The sequence below is a fragment of the Bos indicus genome, chromosome 23 (genome assembly GCF_029378745.1).
Source record: "Bos indicus isolate NIAB-ARS_2022 breed Sahiwal x Tharparkar chromosome 23, NIAB-ARS_B.indTharparkar_mat_pri_1.0, whole genome shotgun sequence".
NCBI classification, from domain to species: domain Eukaryota; kingdom Metazoa; phylum Chordata; class Mammalia; order Artiodactyla; family Bovidae; genus Bos; species Bos indicus.
Genome location: NC_091782.1, coordinates 23,182,469 through 23,205,791, shown reverse-complemented (window position 1 = coordinate 23,205,791; position 23,323 = coordinate 23,182,469).

The window sequence follows — 23,323 nt, the reverse complement described above, 5'->3', positions numbered from 1 at the left end:
TGGGAGACCCATGCCTCCAGCATCACTCAACTTGTGTGGTTGCGTGAGGATGTGTGTATACACACACACACACAGAGACACAGACACACACACATATGAAGTAATAATTGTAGTTACCTTACAAGACTACTGTGAAGAATACATGCCATCATGTACAGATGTAATTAATTATCTAACTAGAAGTGATGTCACCGCTATTGCTGTTATGTAATATTATCATAACAAATAGGTAACTTAGTGGTAGTAACATAAAGTTTAAAGTCAGAATTTCAACTCTGCTATTTATTGATTGCATAATCTTAAGCAAGTCATTTATCTCCAGTTGGCACATTCATTCATATCAAGCCCTGATTCAGCTTTCTAGATGCTGCTATCAGGGTCATTCTTCCAAAACAATAAATATCTTTCTCCTTCCTAGAGTAGCCTAGAATAGCATCATGCTGTTTGCAAAGCTAAGTTTGAATTCTTAGTTAGGTACACAAAGTCCTTTTCAATGAGGGTCTTGCATTTCAGTTTTCCAGTCCTGGTGGCTCTGTAACTTTTTAACCTCTTTGTAACATCTGTGACTTCAGATACCACAACGAATTCCTTGCTATCCTCCCCACATACATCTTTTCCCCTTTGGAGCTGATCTCCACATTAAAAACAAAAGTATTCTTATTTTTTTCTGAAAACAAAAATCATGTTATTTCCTTATTTAAATCTATTCCTCGATCTTTTTCATTGTCATTAAAGAAGAAAATTATTTTCATAGCATATGGCATCCTAAAATGTCTGCTCCTGGCTGTGTGCTCATTTCTCTCTACTTGTCTCTTTATCTTTTATCTGACACACATTTACTCTCCATGTATGAAGCCCTAGCTCTTCTTGGTAGTGAGAACAAGGCAGTTCAGATCTCCTGCTCTTACAGGACTTACATCCTAGATGAGGGAGCGAGACAGAAGCATACTTTATATCCAAAGATAATGCAGAATAGAGGTAAATAATGAATGCTGGGAGTACTGAATTTTAAATTACATAATCAAAGAAGACTTTAGCCTTTGAGCCAAGACTGGAATGAGGAGAAGCAATGAGCCATAAGTCCATCTGGGGATAGAGCATTTAGACAGAGGAAAACAAGTGTAAAATTCAGGGACCTCTCGTCCAAGTAAGTTATCTTTATACTGATCATCTTCACTTTCCAGATTTTCCATGCACTTGGATTGCCTTCTGCTCCCTTAAATTTAACACTCCCTTCTCCATACTTACTTTTTAATCTAACTTTGACTTTTTCTTCAGGTCTCAATTGAAACACCATTTTCTCAGAAGATTACTTCCTTGATCCCAAAAGTCTGTTGTGCCCCATTGCCATTCACTTACAATGCATCTTTTAAATTTCCTTCACACACCTTTTCACCTTCACAGGTACTTGCTCATTGCCCATCTATCTTGCTGGATGGACCACTGGAAGGGAAAGCCTGGGTCTTTCTCATTCAGTACCTCTTTCCATTGCTTTGAAGAGTTCCAGGTACCTATGGAAATTTGGTATTTACATCATGAATGGATAAACAGAGCATAAATGCTCTTGATTATAATCTCCCAGTCAAACCTATGTGACCTTGGGCAGGGGAGGAAATCATAAATATTTCCTGAGTCTTATTTGAAATATGGGCAAGAATATGTGTTTGTTTTCATTTGTAGATAAAAATGAAGGAGGTAAGGAAGGAGAGAAAGGAGCAGAGAGAGCAAGTCAGGAAGAAAACTGAGAAATCCTTCGAAAATGTTCTCTCCCAGTTTATGAATGAAAGTTTGCATTTAAGAGAATATTAAACCAAGGCTAAATTTTCTTAGTTTTATTCTTATTGGAAGAAAAAGAATGACAGTCTCTTAACTCAACTGAACTATCTCAAGGGCAGAGAAACAACACTGTTTATAGACAGGTATAGAAAACTAGAGTGGGCAATAAATGAAATTGGAAAATAATGCTAAAAATTAAGAAAAAGGATGACAAAGGCAACTTTCATCAACTTCTTTATCATTCCATCTTATTTTTCCCAGGAGTCTCTGAAATATCAGAGCATTTCCTGAAAAATGGATTTCAAAAAGTAGCTAGTCTCTCCATATTGACTATCTCCTTTTTCTAAAGTGGTTGAAACAGTTTTTATTTTTAAAATGTTCGATAAATTTTAATTTTTATTGTATCATATGTGAATGTTCTTTCCTTTAAAATAATACATGTGTACAATCTGGGAGAGTCTGATCAGGAAGTTGCAAGTACAGTCCTTTATTTGGAGACCTTAGTTTCCATTTTGTATAAAAATACTATCTGTCTTCTATTTGGTTTGTATTAAGTTTGACAAAATAGTGTGCTGTGCAAAAATAGAGCCACTGACGGGCGTTTGCCCTGTGAATATGCTTATTGACGGCTAGCTTTCAACTTCTTAGCGCTATCAGGAATGTCCTAAGCAACAGTCTGACAAGATGAGATACTTGTATTTGGAGGGTATCCTCTCATTTGTGAACTGAAAGCTATTGTGTGTTTTCTTGTGTTTTAGATTTGTTTTTATAGTCTTTGGAAAAACCCAATCCCAAGAATATTTCTGACAAAGTGCATAACAGGAAGAAAAATAGTTATTTGTCATTGATGTACTACTCTGAAACTCCACAGTTTAATTCCTGCTGTCATTTCTAATTTAGCCTTCAGAAACAGAGTGGGGGGGCAGGTTGTAGGGGCAGGTTCCTCTTTGCATTCCCATAACCAGTTTTAAAGCTTTCAGTTTGAAATCCAATAACTTCTAAATAATGCAAATCTATTTGGGTTTCAAATTTTTCATTTATTCCAATGCTACTGAGGTTTTCTCTCTCTTTTTTATTGAAGCTCTCTCTCTCTTTTTATTCAAATTATCCCACAAATGTTCCAACTTTTCTGCATTCATCTGTATAGGAAAGTTTTAAGTGCAAACTGTATTTCAGGGTAATTTAAGATAAGAACCAAACCAAATGGGTAAGGAAATTGTCACATAATCCTATATACTCTTTCCATCTGGTTGTATCCAAACAATGACTTCAATTACCATCTGTACATAAGTGACTTTGTATGGGTTCAGGTGCTGGAAGCATGCCTATAACATCTTTAAGTTTAAACTTTGAAGCAAAAATGTCAAAATGTAAATTTAAATGGTGGCTGCTTGCTAGGAGCTCTGTCATAATTATTTTTTACTGATAAATTTAATTTAAAGAGTATCCTTTGTCAAAACTAATACAATTATGTAAAGTTTAAAAATAAAATAAAATTTAAAAAAAAAAAATAAAGAGTATCCTTTTCATAAAATTAAATATATCCATTTAAATGTAGAATTTTATAAACTTGGACAGCCAAATATACCTTTGTTATCAACTTACGAATTAAATATTTTTTTATCTCCTTGAAAATATCTCCTCTCTTCCTCTGCAGTCAGCCCAATTCTGTACCAACCCCAAGTAATGTCTGGTCTTTCTGAAATTATAGATTGGTTTGGCCAATTTTATAATTTCTTTCTTTTTTTTTTTTTTTTGACATATACTTGATTTTTGGAACTCTGCTTGAAGCTCCATATGTCAAGAGGCCTTTTGACTGATACAAACACAAACTTCCCACCCCTGTAGAAACTCAAGGAATCATTCAGCTTACTGCTCATCAGTGGCATTCATGGATAAAACAGTGCTTAGTCTGAGACTCAAGGGCAGGCTTCTAAACATCTCTGAGTAGCTCTCTTTCTCTGTAATTTTATACCCTCAGAGATTCAGCCCCGTTGGTTTTAGGCAACTTAACATCCCTGAACTCTAATCTCTTTTTGATTCAGCAAGACTGCCTGACTCTCTTTGCTTCCCTTCTCTTCACTGTGGTCTGGAAAGTGCCTCCAGAAAGCAAAATAATTATAGGACTCAGGTACCTCAGTCCTGTTTTCTCGAAAGTCATCATCTCACACTGCTTCTGGTCCAATATCTGAAAATGTCGTTTTATATGCGTTTTACCTGGTTTTCTAGTTGTTTAAAGTAGGAGGAGATCCCCTGGAGAAGGGAATGGCTACCCACTCTGGTATTCTTGCCTGGAGAATTCCATGAACAGAGGAGCCTGGTGGGCTACAGTCCATGGGGTTGCAAAGAGTCAGACACAACTGAGCGACCAACACTTTTGCAAAGTAGGTTGAAAGTCTGGCCCCATTTTTTTATTCAGTACCAGAATCAGAATTCCTCTGCAACTTTTAACATACAAAGAATATGCATTTGCAATTATCATGAACAAATGAATGAATCACTGAGTCAATAAGAAGGTTTTATTTACTATGTTTCCAATATGTATTATACTTTGTTCTTTGCTGTGTGCTACTATAGCATATATGTGTCCCAGTCTTGCTGGTGGAGTTTTCCATCTGTTTAGAGATACCAAACCATCAAATGGCTTAATATCACAGTAACTATATATTAATTCATTCTGTTATAGCTTAAATGTTCATTAGTAGTATAATAAATGTAATGATTACTATAGACTGGAGTGGCCAAAGTTACACAAACAAAGTAGAACTTTAATTAGACCTTGAATTATGGGTGATGCTGCTGCTACTGCTGCTGCTAAGTCGATTCAGTCATGTCCGACTCTGTGTGACCCCACAGACAGGAGCCCACCAGGCTCCCCCGTCCCTGGGATTCTCCAGGCAAGAACACTGGAGTGGGGTGCCATTTCCTTCTCCAATGCATGAAAGTGAAAAGTGAAAGTGAAGACGCTCAGTCGTGTCCAACTCAGGCAACCCCATGGACTGCAGCCTACCAGGCTCCTCCATCTGTGGGATTTTCTAGGCAAGAGTACTGGAGTGGGATGCCATCGCCTTCTCCAATTATGGGTGGTAGATGAGGTCAAAAAGGGGAGGGGGCAACCCAGTGGAAGAAATGTAATAGTTGAATGCACAATGTCTGGGTAAGGGGGTGGGGAGGTGGATGTGGCAGACACCCTGAGAAGAGCAGCCTGAGAAAGCATTTTTCTTTTATATAATTATGTAACAAAAAAATTGTCACATAACAAAAACCCCAGACATTAAAAAAGAAAATAAGGGCTTTAAAACTGTCAGTTTTACCTTTGAAGTGCAACTATAGACAATTATTTAACCTCTTTTAACTTCCATGTCTTTAACTGTGGTTCCACTTTTTATTATCGCAAAGACCTTGGTATTTCCAGTAAGGCTCTTGATGAAAGTGAAAGAGGAGAGTGAAAAAGTTGGCTTAAAGCTCAACATTCGGAAAATGAAGATCATGGCATCTGGTCCCATCACTTCATGGGAAATAGATGGGGAAACAGTGGAAACAGTCTCAGACTATTTTTGGGGGCTCCAAAATCACTGCAGATGGTGGCTGCAGCCATGAAATTAAAAGATGCTTACCCTTGGAAGGAAAGTTATGACCAACCTAGATAGCATATTCAAAAGCAGAGACACTACTTTGCCAACAAAGGTCTGTCTAGTCAAGGCTATGGTTTTTCCAGTGCTCATGTATGGATGTGAGAGTTGGACTGTGAAGAAAGCTGAGTGCCGAAAAACTGATGCTTTTGAACTATGGTGCTGGAGAAGACTCTTGAGAGTCCATTGGACTGCAAGGAGATCCAACCAGTCCATCCTAAAGGAGACCAGTCCTGGATGTTCATTGGAAGGACCGATGCTGAGGCTGAAACTCTAATACTTTGTCCACCTGATGCGAAGAGTTGACTCATTGGAAAAGACCCTGATGCTGGGAGGGATTGGGGGCAGGAGGAGAAGGGGACAACAGAGGATGAGATGGCTGGATGGCATCACCGACTTGATGCACATGAGTTTGGGCGAACTCCAGGAGTTGGTGATGGACAGGGAGGCCTGGTGTGCTGCGATTCATGTGGTCTCAAAGAGTCAGACACGACTGAGCAACTGAACTGAACTGAACTGAATATTAAGGGAACATTCCCATTGAGTATAGTCATATATTATTTTCACATGTAGCCATTTCATATCTTCTCTCAGGAACACACAGATGTGAGATTAAGATAAAAATGAACCCACACTCCTGTGCTTGAATTTAGTTCTTCTCATATATGACACTGATGTTACTTATTCATGTTTCAGACATAAAACCTAAGACCTCTACTATTTTTATTATGTTGATTACTTACATTAATTTATTTTTTGATAACAGTTGTGTATATTTAAGGTGTACAACATGACTGGACATACATACACATAGTAAAATGATGACTGCGTGTGTGCATGCTCAGTCGTGTCTGACTCTTTGTGACCATAGGGACTATAGCCTGCCAGGCTTCTCTGTCCCTGGAGTTTTCTATACAAGTGGAGGGGAGTGGAGTGTCATTTCCTACTCCAGGGGATTTTCCTGACCCAGAGATCAAACCTGCGTCTCCTACATCTCCTGCACTGGCAGGCATATTCTTTACTACTGCGCCACTAGGGAAGCCCAAAATGATTACAGTCAAGCCAATTAATATATCTTCTTTTCACATAGTTACATTCTGTGTGTGTTTGATAAGGACACCTAGAAATCTACTTTCTTGGCAAATTTCCAGTATTCCATATGATATTGCTAACTATAGTCATCATACTGTATGCTACATCTCTAGACTTATTTATCTTATGTAACTAACTTTCTATCCATTGACAATATCTCCTCATTTCTTTTACTTCTCTACCCCTGCTAACCACTGCTCTATGCTCTGCTTCTGTGTATTTGAATTTTTTAGATTCCACATATAAATGAGATCATGTTTTTTTTTTTTCTTTCTGGGTATGGCTTATATCACTTAACATAATATTTCGCAGGTTTCTTAATGCTGTTGCAAATACTGTAGCAATATGAATAACATATTGGGTTGGCCAAAAAGTTCATTCCAGTTTTTCCGTGTTATAGAAAACCCAAATGAACATTTTGGCCAACCCAATAATATTCGTGTGTGTCTGTGTGTGTTTGTGTGTGTGTGTCTGTGTATGTGTGTGTGTGTCTGTGTGTATGTGTGTGTCTCTGTGTGTGTGTGTCTGTGTGTATGTGTCTGTGTGTGTGTGTGTCTGTGTGTATGTGTCTGTGTGTGTGTGTCTGTGTGTGTGTGTGTGTCTGTGTGTGTGTGTCTGTGTGTATGTGTGTGTGTGTGTGTGTGTGTGATACATATTCATCTGTCCATCTGTCAGTGGACATTTATGTTGTTTCCATATCTCAATATCATGAATAAATACTGCAGTGAACATGGGAGTGCAGATATCTCTTTGACATATTGATTTGACCTTGGCAATAATATTTCCTTATGACATAAAAAGCTCAGGCAATGAAAGGAAAAATAAACAAGCAGGGATATGTCAAACTGAAAATATTCTGCCCAGCAAAGGAAATAATCAACAGAATGAGAAAAGCACTCAATGGAATGGGAGAAAATGTCTTCAAACCATAAATCTAATAAGAAATTAGTATCCAAAATATAAGACTCATATAACTCAAGAATATAAAAACAACCTGGTTTAAAAATGGGCAAGGAACCCAAATAGAGGTTGTTTTCCAAAGTAGGAATGTAAATGACCAACAGGTATATGAAAGAGTGCTTCACATCATCAATTATCAGGGAAATGCAAATCAAAATAACAGTGTGGTATCACACCTATTCTGATGGCTATCATAAAAAGGTAAATAATTGTTGATGCAGATGTAGAGAAAAGCAAATCTTTGTATGCTGTTAGTGGGAATTTAAATTGGTACAGCCACTATGGAAAAAAGTATGGAGGTTTCTCAAAAAGTTAAAAAAGAACTACCATATAACCGGCAATCCTTTTTTTATATACCCAAACGAAAAGACTAAGATCCTTACTTTTTTTCTCATTTTAACAGACTTCTGACTGGGTGGAAAATAAGGGAACACATGGATGGTTACCAGAGAGGCGGGTGGTTGGGGCATGAGAGAAAAAGGAGAAGTTAAGATGTATACACTTCTGATTATAAAATGAGTCACTGTATTAAATGTACAGTGTGGGAGTATAATCACTAATAATGTAATATAGTTCTGTGGTGACAGATGGTAACTAAACTGATCGTGGTGATCAATTTGTAATGTATAGCAATATGGAACACTGTGCTGTACACCAGGAACTAACATAGAGTTGTAGAGCAATTATCTTCAAAAACAAAGAAACAAACTCCAGAAAAAGATATCAGACTTATGGTTACTGGAGAAGAGGACAGGAGGAGGGGGAAATTGGAGACAGGTGATCAAAATGTACAAACTTACAATTATAAGATAAATAAATGCTAGGGATTACATCATTAATGTAATTAATATTACTGTACTTGATACATGAAGATTGCTAAGAGAGTAAATCCTGAGTTCTCATCACAAGGAAGAATATTTTTTAAATTAATTTATTTTAATTGGAGGATAATTACTTTACAATATTATGATAGTTTTTACCGTACATCAATATGAATCGGTCATAGGTCATAGGACACATATGTCCCCTTCATCCTGAACTTCCCTTTCAAGGAAAAATATTAAAAAAATTTTTCTTTTATTTTGTATCTATATGAGAGGATGGATATTCAGTGAACTTGTGGTAATTGCTTCATTATGGTTAAACCAAATCATTATGCTAATCACTTTAAAGTTATAGAGTGCTGTAAATAAAGCTAGAAAAAAGAAAAAGGCCATTACAAACTGACATTAGATATCTAAAAATATCTTGTATAAGATTTGAAGTGCAAAAGCTAATAGTTTTCATTTTCTTGGGCAAAGAAAACCATATGGGTAGAATGTGGGTACCTTCTGAATTACTACTACTAGCAATATTTCTATCATTTTCGCATGTAGTAATCTCAGGTAGATTGGTTGTAGTTACAATCATTTGTGTCATACTTAAGAGTTCAGAGAGTTCAACTTGCCAAGTCACTCTAGCATTTCTATGCTGGCATTGTTGACATATGGCTTTCAGAATTCTCTCCAGGAATCTTTCAGTGCTCTGCACAGTATGTTAAGTCTTTCCCTCCTAACTTATTAATGTAATGGGAATATAGATAATATTTAATTTTTCATATTCACTGACTGTGTATATAAACTTATTGCAACGATGCCCCACATAATTTTTAACTTTATTTCAGAAAACTTCAGAGAACTGTCAGCGTAAATTTAAACATCTATAATCATGCCAGGGCTCCCCAGGTGGTGCTAGTGATAAAGAATCCACTTTCCAATGCAGGAAACACAAGAAATGGGATTCTAGCCCTGGTTTGGGAAGATCCCCAGGAGTAGGAAATGGCATCCCCCACCAGTATATTCTTGTCTGGAAAATTTCATGGGCAGAGAAGCTGGGCAGGCCACAGTCCATGAGGCCTCAAAGAGTAGGACACAACTGAACAACTGAGCACATAATCATGCCAATATTTTTTGGGGGTGTGGGGAAAATTAGATTGATTTTTCTTCTTAGCCCACTAGAAATGTCTAGAACACTTTGAAATCTGTTGGAAGCCCCACCCATGTATCCTGTCTCAGATACAAAGCATTTACACACATACTGTAGGCTCAGACCAACATACTGTGGAAGGTAATTGTGTGATGCTTGGTTTGACATGTGTACCTCTGTGTATATCATCATCCCCCACCCGCACTCTCTCTTTACATAAACACTAAACCCTGCAGGTATTCTAGATTTTAGGGCATCATGAAGCAGGGTTTAATTCTGAGGATTGCATGTTTAAAAACTCCTGCATTCAAATGTTATCTCCTTTTATGTGTTGGTTTTACAATGACCAAACTAAAAAGAATGATTTATGTATCAGCAAATCCACTCATTATTCACAATGAGAGATAAATCTAAATCCTTGCAAAGATATCCATTTTCCAGCATCTTGGCACTTGGAAAGCTTTATCACTAAGTGGAAAGTTGCTAGCTGAGCAAGGACTTTTTGCTTAGTTGCCAGATGTCCTTAAAGAATCTTTCATCAAACTGTTTTTGTCTGGTGAGTCACCTTCTCCTACCACAGAACTCAACCTACCATGTTGTTGAAAGTACAAATGCTAGGGTCTCCTTCTTTTCAGAAATCATTGAGGTATGTGGGCAAATTACTTGACACTGCACCATTCTCTGTATATAAGTATCATGAGGATCACCATCATTTTTATTTGTTCTTGTTACCCATTCTTAATTGTTTCTCAATGACCATCATATTCAATGCAATTCAGAAAACACAGATTTAGAACCATGGTCTTTAGATCCAAAAGATTATTGAATACTCATGGTGCCATCATCCCAGTCTTTCAGAAAATAGTTTACCCTTGAACAACATGAGTTTGAACTGGCAGGTCTACTTATCAGTTCAGTTCAGTTCAGTCACTCAGTCGTGTCCGACTCTTTGCGACCCCATGAATTGCAGCACACCAGGCCTCCCTATCCATCACCAACTCCCAGAGTTCACTCAGACTCACGTCCATCGAGTCAGTGATGCCATCCAGCCATCTCATCCTCTGTCGTCCCCTTCTCTTCTCGCCCCAAATCCCTCCCAGCATCAGAGTCTTTTCTAATGAGTCAACTCTTCGAATCAGGTGGCCAAAGTATTGGAGTTTCAGCTTTAGCATCATTCCTTCCAAAGAAATCCCAGGGCTGATCTCCTTCAGAACGGACTGGTTGGATCTCCTTGCAGTCCAAGGGACTCTCAAGAGTCTTCTCCAACACCACAGTTCAAAAGCATCAATTCTTCGGCACTCAGCCTTCTTCACAGTCCAACTCTCACATCCATACATGACCATAGGAAAAACCATAGCCTTGACTAGACGGACCTTTGTTGGCAAAGTAATGTCTCTGCTTTTGAATATGCTATCTAGGTTGGTCATAACTTTCCTTCCAAGGAGTAAGTGTCTTTTAATTTCATGGCTGCAGTCACCATCTGCAGTGATTTTGGAGCCCCCCCAAAATAAAGTCTGACACTGTTTCCACTGTTTCCCCATCTATTTCCCACATAGTGATGGGACCGGATGCCATGATCTTCATTTTCTGAATGTTGAGCTTTAAGCCAACTTTTTCACTCTCCTCTTTCACTTTCATCAACAGGCTTTTGAGTTCCTCTTCACTTTCTGCCATAAGGGTGGTGTCATCTGCATATCTGAGGTTATTGATATTTCTCCTGGCAATCTTGATTCCAGCTTGTGCTTCTTCCAGCCCAGCGTTTCTCATGATGTACTCTGCATATAAGTTAAATAAGCAGGGTGACAATATACAGCCTTGATGAACTCCTTTTCCTATTTGGAACCAGTCTGTTGTTCCATGTCCAGTTCTAACTGTTGCTTCCTGACCTGCATACAGATTTCTCAAGAGGCCTACTTATATGTGGATTTTAAAAATAAGTACAGCAGTACTACATGATCTGTGATTGGTTGAATCCATGGAGGCAGACCCGCAAATACAGAGGGTCTACTATGGAACTTGAGCATCAGTTAATTTTGGTATCCACAGCAGGTTCTGGAATAAGTTCCTGAGGGACACTGGCTTGTAATTTTGGCTAGTGCTGTTGCTAACAGTTCTGTTCTTCACTCACTGAAGCTTCATAGAAACTACCCACCGTGCATACTTCTGCTTTCCTGTCTGTTTTCTCTGAAACCGTGGAACCCCGCTCCAATCTAAGCCCAAGAGCAGCCCAGAGTAGGGAGGGTGCTCTCCTTCAGGGATAATCTCACCCAACAGTGGGCAATAGGATGATTGTCTTCTGGCACGGTTATGTCTTAGAAGTACTTATGAACTATTCAGAAGTTCCTCTGGGGTTGATTATATACTTTTGGTTAGCCTTTCTTCTTCTGGTCTTACTCTTCCTGCTCCCTATTCCTGCTTCTTTGAATGACAAAGAAATGATGGGCACTTAAGCCTGTTTCAAGCCTTAAAAGTATTTAAGGGAATCCACATTAAGAAAGAGAGCAACCTTAGGAATCATCTAATGCAATTCTTCCAATCTGCAGTGGTGAAAACAAAAAGCAAGAAAACCTAAGTAACTTGAAAACACAAAACAAAATAGTGATAAAACCAGTACTAGAACAAGTATCTACGACTTCAGTTTTATGAGTTATTATCACATTTGTCTCTGAACTGGAGTCCATGAGACAGATTTATCTTTGCCATATATATAATACCAATCCTGGTAATTTCCCAATAAATATCAAACATTACCTATGCCTACTTGACACATTATTTCAATAGAAATTATTAAAGACTAATGCAAAACAGAAATTTTAATTTATGTCAATCAAAGATATGCAATAATTATTGTATGTCTCCCTGATTATAGTACATTTTCAATATATAAATCCTTTGTTCTCTGTGTTGGAAATGCCAATTTTGTTCCCCCATGTGACTCCCTGTAGTCTCTTTGGATAGGCCTTTGAAATGCAATGTGAGGATAATTTTTGTTGTTTAAAATAAATCAAACACTTGAATATCGAGCAGGAAAGATAAATCTAATGTAAATCTGCTCCAACAGTAGGACAAATTGGTGATTTTTTTTTATATTAGCAACAAAAATCTTTCCGTGATAGCTAGCTACAACAGAAAATAACTGGAGCATATTGAAAGGCAAGAGCTTTTCAGATATATAAAGTATGTGTTTTTCCATAAAGCAAAAAACAAATTGCTCAGAAACATTATCAGAGGCAGAAGGACTCAGTTCTAAGAGGATAATGTTCTTTTTACCATATTTATATTTCTCATGTTTCTGTTTTTATTATCCCTTGTAGGTTTCAGTTTATTTTATGAAGTCCGAGGCTTGTAAATATGAGATTCTATTACCATATTTTTATCTTGTTCACCTAAAAAGTAACCTCTATCTTTGCAGTGGATATTATAATTTTCTTCACAAAACTGCTGACATTATAACCTAGATTTCTAGATCACAGGATTTAAAACAGTGACTGTGTTTCTTAACAGTTGGAAAACTTTGAAAAATAAATGGATACATTGTCATTTTATTGGTGTTAATATTTGGGCAGAAAGTCCTTCTTTAAAGTTAATGTTTTTCTATATAATAACTATACGTCAGGTGAGTAATAAAATTTTACACCAGTTTTGCTGGTGGTGGGTCCTCTTTGAATGTTTCTTTCTTCAGTAAGTAGTAATGTTGTCTGGGCAGAGTTGGACTGATGAATGACCTGAATCTCTATGACCAGTAGAGCTTGACTTTGCTTTTCTGTGGCCTCTTGGGACATTTTTCACTGTGTAGGCTCTCACTTAAGTCCTGATGAATGTGATTGGTTGCTATCACATGATCTCTCCATCAATCTACTAGAAAGAGCAGTGTTTCTTGTCTATTTTCTAAATGCTGTATTACCAGAACTGAGGATAATTTTTGGCATATGAAAGGCACTCAAGAAATGCATGAGCTCCCACCTTTTCATCCTTGATGTTGTTTCAATTTTTTTAAATATCAAGAATAATTCATATGCAGAACATTCACCTTTCTTAGTGCACAGTTCTCTGAGTCTTGACACACATAGACAGTTAGGAATTCACCTCTTAATTAAAATATAGACTTGTTCTAACACGTCCCCAAATTTTCACAGTAGCCCACCTCTAGTTCCAGCACTTGACAGCCACTGTTTCTTTCTCTCCCTTATTGTTTTACTTCTAAAAGAATGTTATATACATGAAAACATATAGAATGGAGTTTTCATTTTTTTTATTCCACTTTTACTTAGCATACTGTACTTGAGATTCACCCATATGATGGCATGTAAATGATCATCCTTTAAAGGTAAAGGCCTCATGGACCTCTGGATCATATATTTACATAGAACTCATCTTTGAAGAAAAAGTTTTTAATTCTAAAAGTTCCTTCTAAAGTGCACTGTTTATGATGACTGTGCTAAAATCCAATAAAGAAACAGTATTGAGTCACAACTAACACTTTTAAAGAAAAAAAAAACCACTTTAATAAAATTTTAACTCTAGGAAAGTTATTTATTTTGGATCTTCTCTCATGCAGTGTTACTTGTTTTCAGGTTGGAATTTGAAAATGGAGAGCAAATTTGATAAATGCTGTCAGGAGACTGTGGGTGAGGGAAAAAGAATAAAAAATATAGAGATAGTTAAAGAGAAGAAATGGCAGGAGCCAGTTAATAGGTAATTATTTAAAAAAGAAGTAAAGTGTAAATTAGAAATACAAACATTTATTTACAAGTAAGAAAGATAATTGTTTCCATGATTTTCACTACATATATTTTTTCATCTTCAATGAAAATATCAGATAACTGGGAAAGTCTTACTGAAGAAGGGAATTTACATGTTCCAGATGGATTCCTGTGGGGTAGAAATATGCTCAGTGTTAATGATCTAATTTGGAGAAGGCAATGGCACCCCACTCAAGTACTCTTGCTTGGAAAATCCTATGGACGGCGGAGCCTGGTAGGCTGCAGTCCATGGGGTCGCTAAGAATCGGACACGACTAAGTGACTTCACTTTCACTTTTCCCTTTCACGCATTGGAGAAGGAAATGGTGGCCCACTCCAGTGTTCTTGCCTAGAGAATCCAGGGACCGGGGAGCCTGGTGGGCTTCCGTCTATGGGGTCGCACAGAGTCGGACACGACTGAAACGACTTAGCAGCAATGATCTAACAGCATGGATCCTAAGAAGTTCTTTCAATGTAGTAATTAGTGGTTTCTTCAGCTCCACACAGAGTGGAGGCAGAACTGTTGGGCACAAAGAACAGTGGTTTTTAATGGAAACTGGAGCACAGGGAAAGTTCACAACAGAAATATATTTGAATCAGAGCAATTGTCCGTCCAACCCAATTCATCATTATGCATATTTTTATTCAATGACTTTTTAAAATAAATATATTTAACTTTGTACTTTGAGCCAAGCATGACTAATTAGAAAATACAATAGAGCAAGATTTCTTCCCTTGAGGATCTTGTACCCTTATTAGGAAATATAGGCAAAGAAGCAATTAGATTAGAGTAAGTTAAGATATGGACTCACATAGAAAGGGGACAAGGTAATTATAGGTGTAGGGAAGAAGGGAAAAGTCCTCAGATATGAGGGCAGACCTGAAAATTGAGTGCTTGGTCAGGAGAGACTGAAAATAGAGGAGAGATAATAGGGATAATTTAATTGGATCAAATGTCCAAAACAGTGGGAAGGGGCTGTGCAGAAAAGGTTAACTGAGTGGACCTGGGCTTCTCACATTCTGCTTGTTCTGGGGTCTCTGGAATGAACCCTTAATTCACTTCCTGGGAAATCACCTATGAACCCTTGGAGTATCCTTCCTGATTAGAGTGTTTGTGTATACCCAAGCTCTGGAGATCAGCCCTGGGATTTCTTTGGAAGGAATGATGCTAAAGCTGAAACTCCAGTACTTTGGCCACCTCATGCGAAGAGTTGACTCATTGGGAAAGACTCTGATGCTGGGAGGGATTGGGGGCAGGAAGAGAAGGGGACGACAGAGGATGAAATGGCTGGATGGCATCGCTGACTCGATGGACGTGAGTCTGAGTGAACTCTGGGAGTTGGTGATGGACAGCGAGGCCTGGCGTGCTGCGATTCATGGGGTCGCAAAGAGTTGGACAGGACTGAGGGACTGAACTGAACTGAACTGAAGGGTTGGACAAAACTGGATACTTTATGCCTACCATGTTACTTGTGGTGAACATCTGTTGTGTATGCTGGATGCTTTGAGTTACACTGTATCAGGGTATCTTCTGGGAGGCTGGAGTCTGAGTAGCTGAGGTCAGTCCTGTGGGTGCTACATGCCTATGTGGTAGACCCCCTATAAAAACCCTGGACACTGAATTCAGATGGGCTTCCCTGATTGTTCACATATATTATCACACATCGTTGTTGGAAAATTAAGTGCGGTCTGTACTAGTCCATTGGGATAGGACACCTGAAAGTTTGCTTGTGATTTCAACTTTTTCCTTTGCTGAGCCTAATTGGTATGCTTTTGCTGTAATAAACCGTAAGTGATCACCATAGATTTATTTCTGACTTCTTTGCATCATTCTCATTAGTTATCATTCCTGGAGTGGGCTTGGGAACTCCTGAAACAAAGGTGGACTCAGAGCACCACTGACAGAGGGAAGGAGAAAGGGGGGCATGGGAAAGTTTATGAACTAGGCAGGTGGGAAAGGAACAGCATTGCAGTCTAACGGCTTCTATTTATTACTTTGAACTTACAGTGTTTTGCTGGAACATAGTCAGTGGATAGTATAGGATTAGGGAAAGGGCTCAAAGATCTGAGCAGAGTTTTCAGAAATTAGGGTGGTGCTAATGGTAAAGAACCCATCTGCCAATGCAGGAGAGTAAGAGACTCCGGTTGCATCTCTGGGTTGGAAGGATTCCCTGGAAGAGGGCATAGCAACCCACTTCAGTATTCTTGCCTGGAGAATCTCATGGACAGAGGAGCCTGGTGGGCTATAGTCCATAAAGTTGCAAAGAGTCAGACATGACTGAAGCAACTTAGCAAGCTTCCAGTTTCAGGAATTACTATAATGTTTAAAGTCAGAAAGCAACCTGGGGAAATTTGTGGCACTTGGGGAATACTGAGAACTAATTTGAGGTTATAGATCCCAAATTTATAGTGACCTTGATCTACCAAGTTACAGACTTCTCTTCAGCTATGATCTATTATTCATTCAACATTTGACCTTCTATCAGGGACAGTGATGCTAGGTAGGATTAGGCTGATAATATGAAAATCGCTCATTTCTTCTAAGCTGAATAGGGAACATAAGAGGAGGCTGAACACAGAGAGAAATCAAGGAGTCAGTGGACTGTGGATCTCAGTGAGATGAAAAGCAAATAAACAAACAAAAAAATAAGCTAAGGTACTGGATATACTTGAGACAGTGAGTGGATCAAAGAAAGTTACTAGGTGAGATGGGATAATAATCAAATAACTGAATTCAGTATTTCACCTAAACACATTATCTTTAACAGTGGTAACAACAAACGTTTCAAGGAAGAAAGTGATGTCTAACATTGACTAGTAATGGAAAGTAAGGTAAATGTTTATTTAAATGATTAAGTGAATATTAATAAGCATTCAGACTTCATTAACATTCTCAGGAAGCTGTATGGAAGACAAATAAAAACTGAAAATACTTAAGACATGTAGTACATGAATTTCAAACTTTAATCTATCCTTAAAACAATGCATGAGAATCCTCTTTTCCCCATACCTACACTCAGTCTTATAAAGTCGAACTTCTTTTTTTTAAAGAAACATGAGTAAGAATTAGTATTTTTAAAAAAATTACATTATCCAGGATTTTAGGGAGTTAAAATGTGTGTAGTTTTTTCTTGCTTTCTTTTTATTTTCTCTTATTTGTCTTATTTTTTTAGCTTTATTAATCATGCACTTTTGTCAAAAAGTTGTTTCATTGTGATATACCTAAATTTATTCAAGTTTTTTTTTTATCATAGCTTGTGAATTCTGTGTCTTACTAATAAGGTTGTCTCATCCCAAATTTCCTAAAAGCTTATTCAATATCTATTATAAAATTTTTATTGTGTGGCTTAGTTCTGTTCAGTTCAGTCATTGAGTTGTGTCTGACTCTTTGCAACCCCATGGACTACAACACACCAGGCCTCCCTGTCCATCACCAACTCCTGGAGTTTACTCAAACTCATGTCCATCCAGTCAGTGATGCCATCCAGCCATCTCATCCTCTGTCGTCCCCTTCTCCTCCTGCCTTCAATCTTTCCCAGCATCAGTTTCTTTTCAAATGAGTCAGTTCTTCACATCAGGTGGCCAAAGTATTAGAGTTTCAGCTTCAGCATCAGTCCTTCCAATGAATATTCAGGATTGATTTCTTTCAGGATGGACTGATTGGATCTCCTCCCAGTCCAGGGGACTCTCAAGAGTTTTCTCCAACACAGTTCAGAAGCATCAATTCTTCAGTGCTCAGCTTTCTTTATAGTCCAACTCTCACATCCATACATGACTACTGGAAAAACCATAGCCTTGACTAATCAGATCTATGTTGGCAAAGTAATGTCTCTGCTTTTTTTTTTTTTTAAATATGGGGCGGAAGGGAGGGAGCGAGGGAGGGAGGGAGGAAGAAGGCGGCCCCGGCCGCAGCGTGAGGAGCGGAGTACACGCGCGGGAGTCGCCCCTGTCGCCCCCTCGGCTTCTCTCTTCTCAGCCCGCCCTGCGCCCGCGCTACTCGCGCACCCCGCCGCACTGACCCGTCTCTGCTTTTTAATATGCTGTCTAGGTTGGTCATAACTTTCCCTCCAAGGAGTAAGCATCTTTTGATTTCATGGCTGCAGTCATCATCTGCAGTGATTTTGGAGCCCCCCAAAATTAAATCTGCCACTGTTTCCCCATCTATTTGCCATGAAGTGATGGGACCAGATGCCATGATCTTAGTTTTCTGAATGTTGAGCTTTAAGCCAACTTTTTCACTCTCCTCTTTCACTTTCGATCCCTGGGTTGGGAAGATCCTCTGGAGAAGGAAATGGCAATCCACTCCAGTACTCTTGCCTGGAAAATTCTGCGGATGGAGATGCCTGGTAGGCTTCAGTCCATGGGGTCGCAAAGAGTTGGACAGGACTGTGCGACTTCACTTTCTTTCTTTCACTTTCATCAAGAGGCTCTTTAGTTCTTCTTCATTTTTGCCATAAGGGTGGTGTCATCTGCATATCTGAGGTTATTGATATTTCTCCAGCCAATCTTGATTCCAGCTTGTGCTTCCTCCAGCCCAGCATTTCTCATGATGTACTCTGCATATAAGTTAAATAAGCAGGGTGACAATATACAGCCTTGACATACTCCTTTTCCTATTTGGAACCAGTCTGTTGTTCCATGTCCAGTTCTAACTGTTGCTTCCTGACCTGCATACAGATTTCTCAAGAGGCAAGTCAGGTGGTCTGGTATTCCCATCTCTTTCAGAATTTTCCACAGTTTATTGTGATCCACACAGTCAAAGGCTTTGGCATAGTCAATAAAGCAGAAATAGATGTTTTTCTGGAACTCTCTTGCTTTTTCCATGATCCAGCGGATGTTGGCATTTTGATCTCTGGTTCCTCTGCCTTTTCTAAAACCAGCTTGAACATCCTGAAGCTCATAGTTCATGTATTACTGAAGCCTGGCTTGGAGAATTTTGAGCATTACTTTACTAGCATGTGAGATGAGTGCAATTGTGCGGTAGTTTGAGCATTCTTTGGCATTGCCTTTCTTTGGGATTGGAATGAAAACTGACCTTTTCCAGTCGTGTGGCCACTGCCGAGTTTTCCAAATTTGCTGGCATATTTGAGTGCAGCACTTTCACAGCATCATCTTTTAGGACTTGAAATAGCTCAACTGGAATTCCATCACCTCCGCTAGCTTTGTTCGTAGGGATGCTTCTTAAGGCCCACTTTACTTCACATTCCAGGATGTCTGGCTCTAGGTGAGTGATCACACCATCATGGTCATCTGGGTCATGAAGTGTCAGGGGACGTTCAACTTTAGGGGATCCAATATGTTTTCTTCCTTTGTGTACCTTTTCTCAAGGACTTTTTGTTCCTTACAAGTTCCTTGAAAACAGGAACGAGCAGAGCTGCACACAGTTCTCAGGACTGAGATCACGGCAAAGGGCACTTGCTTGGATTTCCTTCAGTGACTCCCTTCAGTGAGTCTCTTCAGCGACCTTGTACTTAAAGGACTATTCATTTTGTTGCAACGTGTGAAATTTCATTCTTTAAATGGCTGAGTAATCATTTTATTGAAGATATATAAGCATGCATTTCTGCAAATGAAGTACCCTTGTTTCACTTGAGACTTGGATCCCGTGCATCCCTCTTCTCGTCGACTCCAGTCCCCAGGTCCCAGTCTATGAAGACCATGACAATTAAGATCTTTTTTGTATAATTCTTCTCTGTATTCCTGTCACTTCTTCTAATATCTTTTGCTTCTGTTAGGTCCATATCATTTCTGTCCTTTATTGAGCCCATCTTTGCATGAAATGTTCCCTTGGTATCTCTAATTTTCTTGAAGAGAGCTCTAGTCTTTCCCATTCTATTGTTTTCCTCCATTTCTTTGCACTGATCACTGAGGTAGGCTTTCTTACCTCTCCTTTGTATTCTTTGGAATTTTAAACTTATTATGTTTAAATTATTAGTCAATCTGGAATTTATTTATATTAAGATAGTAGATGGAGATATGCCTTATTTTCTAAAATACTAATTGGCTTCCTAGTTTACTTCCTTAAATGGTTTAGCTTTACCCATGGTTTTTAAATGTAATCTAGGGACTTCCTTGGGGGTCCAGTGGTTAAGAATCCATGCTTCCATTGCAGGGGGCACAGATTTGATTCCTCCTTGGGGAACAAAGATTCCACATGCCAAAAAATAAATAAATAAAAATGAATTAAATGCAATCTACATCATGTTATAAATACAGATATATAATAGAGTCACATATCTGTTTCATTGATGTATTTGTCTATTCTAGATGATATCACTGTATCTTTATATTGTCTTCTGACATCCCTGTTATGTTTTTTTTTTATTCAAAATTGTTTGCCCTCGTCTCCGATTTTACTTTCACATACATTTCAGAATCAGTGCTTTAAAAATTCCTTAAGAATATTGTTAGAAATGTATGGAAATGTTTTGAATTCATTGAATGCATGAAAATTTGTTGAATTCATTTATTAAATTGAGAACTGTCTTCTTTCACAGTGTGTCTTCTGACTCGATGGTCTAGTCTATTCATTCAATTTATATGCACTTCAGTAGATTTCTACATATATTTTACAAACAAAAACATTACATTTTGAGTAAGGTTTTTAATTAATTTTTTTAATTGGAGGAAAATTGCTTTACAATGTTGTGATGGTTTCTGCTGTAAAACAACACGAATCAGCCATCATTATACATGAATCACCTCCCTCTTGAGCCTCCCTCCCTCCCCCATCCCACCCCTCTGGATCATCACAGAGCATCTGACTGGCTCTCTGTGTTACATAGCAACTTCCCACCAGCTATCTGTTTTACACGTGGTAGTGTATATATGTCTATGCTACTTTTTCCATTCATCCCACTCTCTCCTTCCCCCACTGTGTCCACGAGCCCATTCTTTATATCTGTGTCCCCATTCCTTCCCTGCAGATAGATTCATCAATGCCATTTTTCTAGGTTCCATATATATGTGTTAATATATAATACTTGTTTTTCTCTTTATGACTTACTTCATTCTGTATAGCAGGGTCTAGGTTCATCCACCTCTTGGATAAGTTTTATTTGACTTTTCCCCTTGGACATTTGTTGTTCAGTTTATTTCTAGATACTTAGTTTTTTGTTGCTGTATTTCCTAATTGAAACATTAATGAGTTTTGTTTTTCTCTAATACTTAACTGCAATATCAATTCAATTATTTGATATAATAATTTGTCAACTAAATATTCTGGATTATCTACATAGACAAGTGTAGGTTTTAATGTAATTATGGTTTTGTGTCTCTTTTTCTAATTTTCTGCCTATTTTATAGATTTGTTTGTCTTAGGGCATTAACTAAAACTTAAGCTTAAAATGATAAATAATATTTAATTAATAATCTATATTTTCCTTCTTCCATATACTCCTTAGAATGCTTACTCTATCAATGTTATCCTCTTTGTTTTCAAGCTCAGCTTTATTCATTTACTTTTAAGACCACGTTCTGGGATTTGATGCCAGGCAAGTTGCAGAGAATGCTTAATAGACCATCTTGAAAATGAAATCAAAAGCTCATATTAAATTTCTAATTAAATTATGCACACTAAGGGTAGAGGATTAGTGCCACCAAAAAAAGTACTCTCTGGGCGTAAAAAGACTTTTTTAAATGACAGTTGAAATGCTAGCAATTTTCTTAGCCCTCATAGGCTTGTCTTCCCTGGTGGCTCAGTCAGTAAAGAGTCTGCCTGCAATGCAAGAGACCTGGGTTCAATCTCTGGGTTGGGACGATCCCCTGGAGAAGAAAATAGCAACCCACTCCAGTAACCTTGCCTGGAGAATTCCATGGACAGAAGAGCCTGGTGGGCTATAGTCCATGGGATCACAGAGAGTCAGACGCGACTGAGTGACTAACACTTTCACGTTCATAGTCTTGCCACACTTTGGCATTATTCTTAAAAATTTAGCTCTTTGGAACAATAAATTATTAAATAATTCAATATGTCAACCAATAACATATCTATTACATGTTTCCTTTTTGCTTTATTTGATTTTCAGATTTTATGGTTTATAAGCATATAAAGACCTGTTTGAATAAATTAAGGTTTCCTGGTATATTAAGAGGAGAGAAGGCCAGAGGGTAGAATCCTTAGAACTCAATAGACTCTTCGAAACATTTTCTTAGCCCAAAGCACTCACCTTGTCAAGGGGCAGCATAAGATTGGAACCAAACTCTCATCATGTGATTTCCCTACCACCTGGTAATTGCAGCAGGAAATAGATTTAAGGAGGGTGAGTCTCTGGGGCATAAGCTTGTAAGTCAAGCCCTGTAGAGTATAAATTTTAATCTTTATTTCATTGCAGATATTTAGGAGTCTGCTAAAAGCCAGGGACATTCTCTTCAGAATTTTGCATAAATCCATATTAACATAATTTTATATTCAGTCCGGGAGTTGGTGTTGGACAGGGAGGCCTGGCGTGCTGCAATTCATGGGGTTGCAAAGAGTCGGACACGACTGAGCGACTGAACTGAACTGAATAGGTATTATTAACCATCCTCAAATTTTCACTGGCTCCAATATAACCTAAGAATATCTATTTAGAAAAATTATTTTACTAGATCTAAACAGGTGACTTGTGCCACGAAAGGTGAAAGTCCTTTTAAACATTTTTCCCCTCTCTCAATTCTTCTGTCTGTTGAAAGTACTTTTGCAACTGAAATTGTTTTCTGGAATTCACATATCTTGACTCTTACTTTACTGAGCTGTAGAGTAGAAAACAAGGAAAGCCTTTATCGGTATAAGGTTGTGAAGTTCGTTTATATTTATGATGTCACTTTGGGAAATACAAACTATTGAAGACAATATATTAAACAGAAAAAGTATTCTATGAAGCTGTGAGTGAACTTCTTGAAAAATATATAATATTAATGCATATATATTATAGTATATATCATATCTACTGTATTTACATTTAGGCATTTTATATATTTATATAATATTTATTTACTATATACATTATAGTTGTATACGTATATAGTATACATATATATATACATTATATATATTTAAGTTATATATTGTATAAATTAAATTCTTAAAGACATTTACAAATATTTTTGTTTTTATATTTTTATATATGTTTATAGATTACATTATTTGTTTACAAATGATGTCATGTTAAGGTA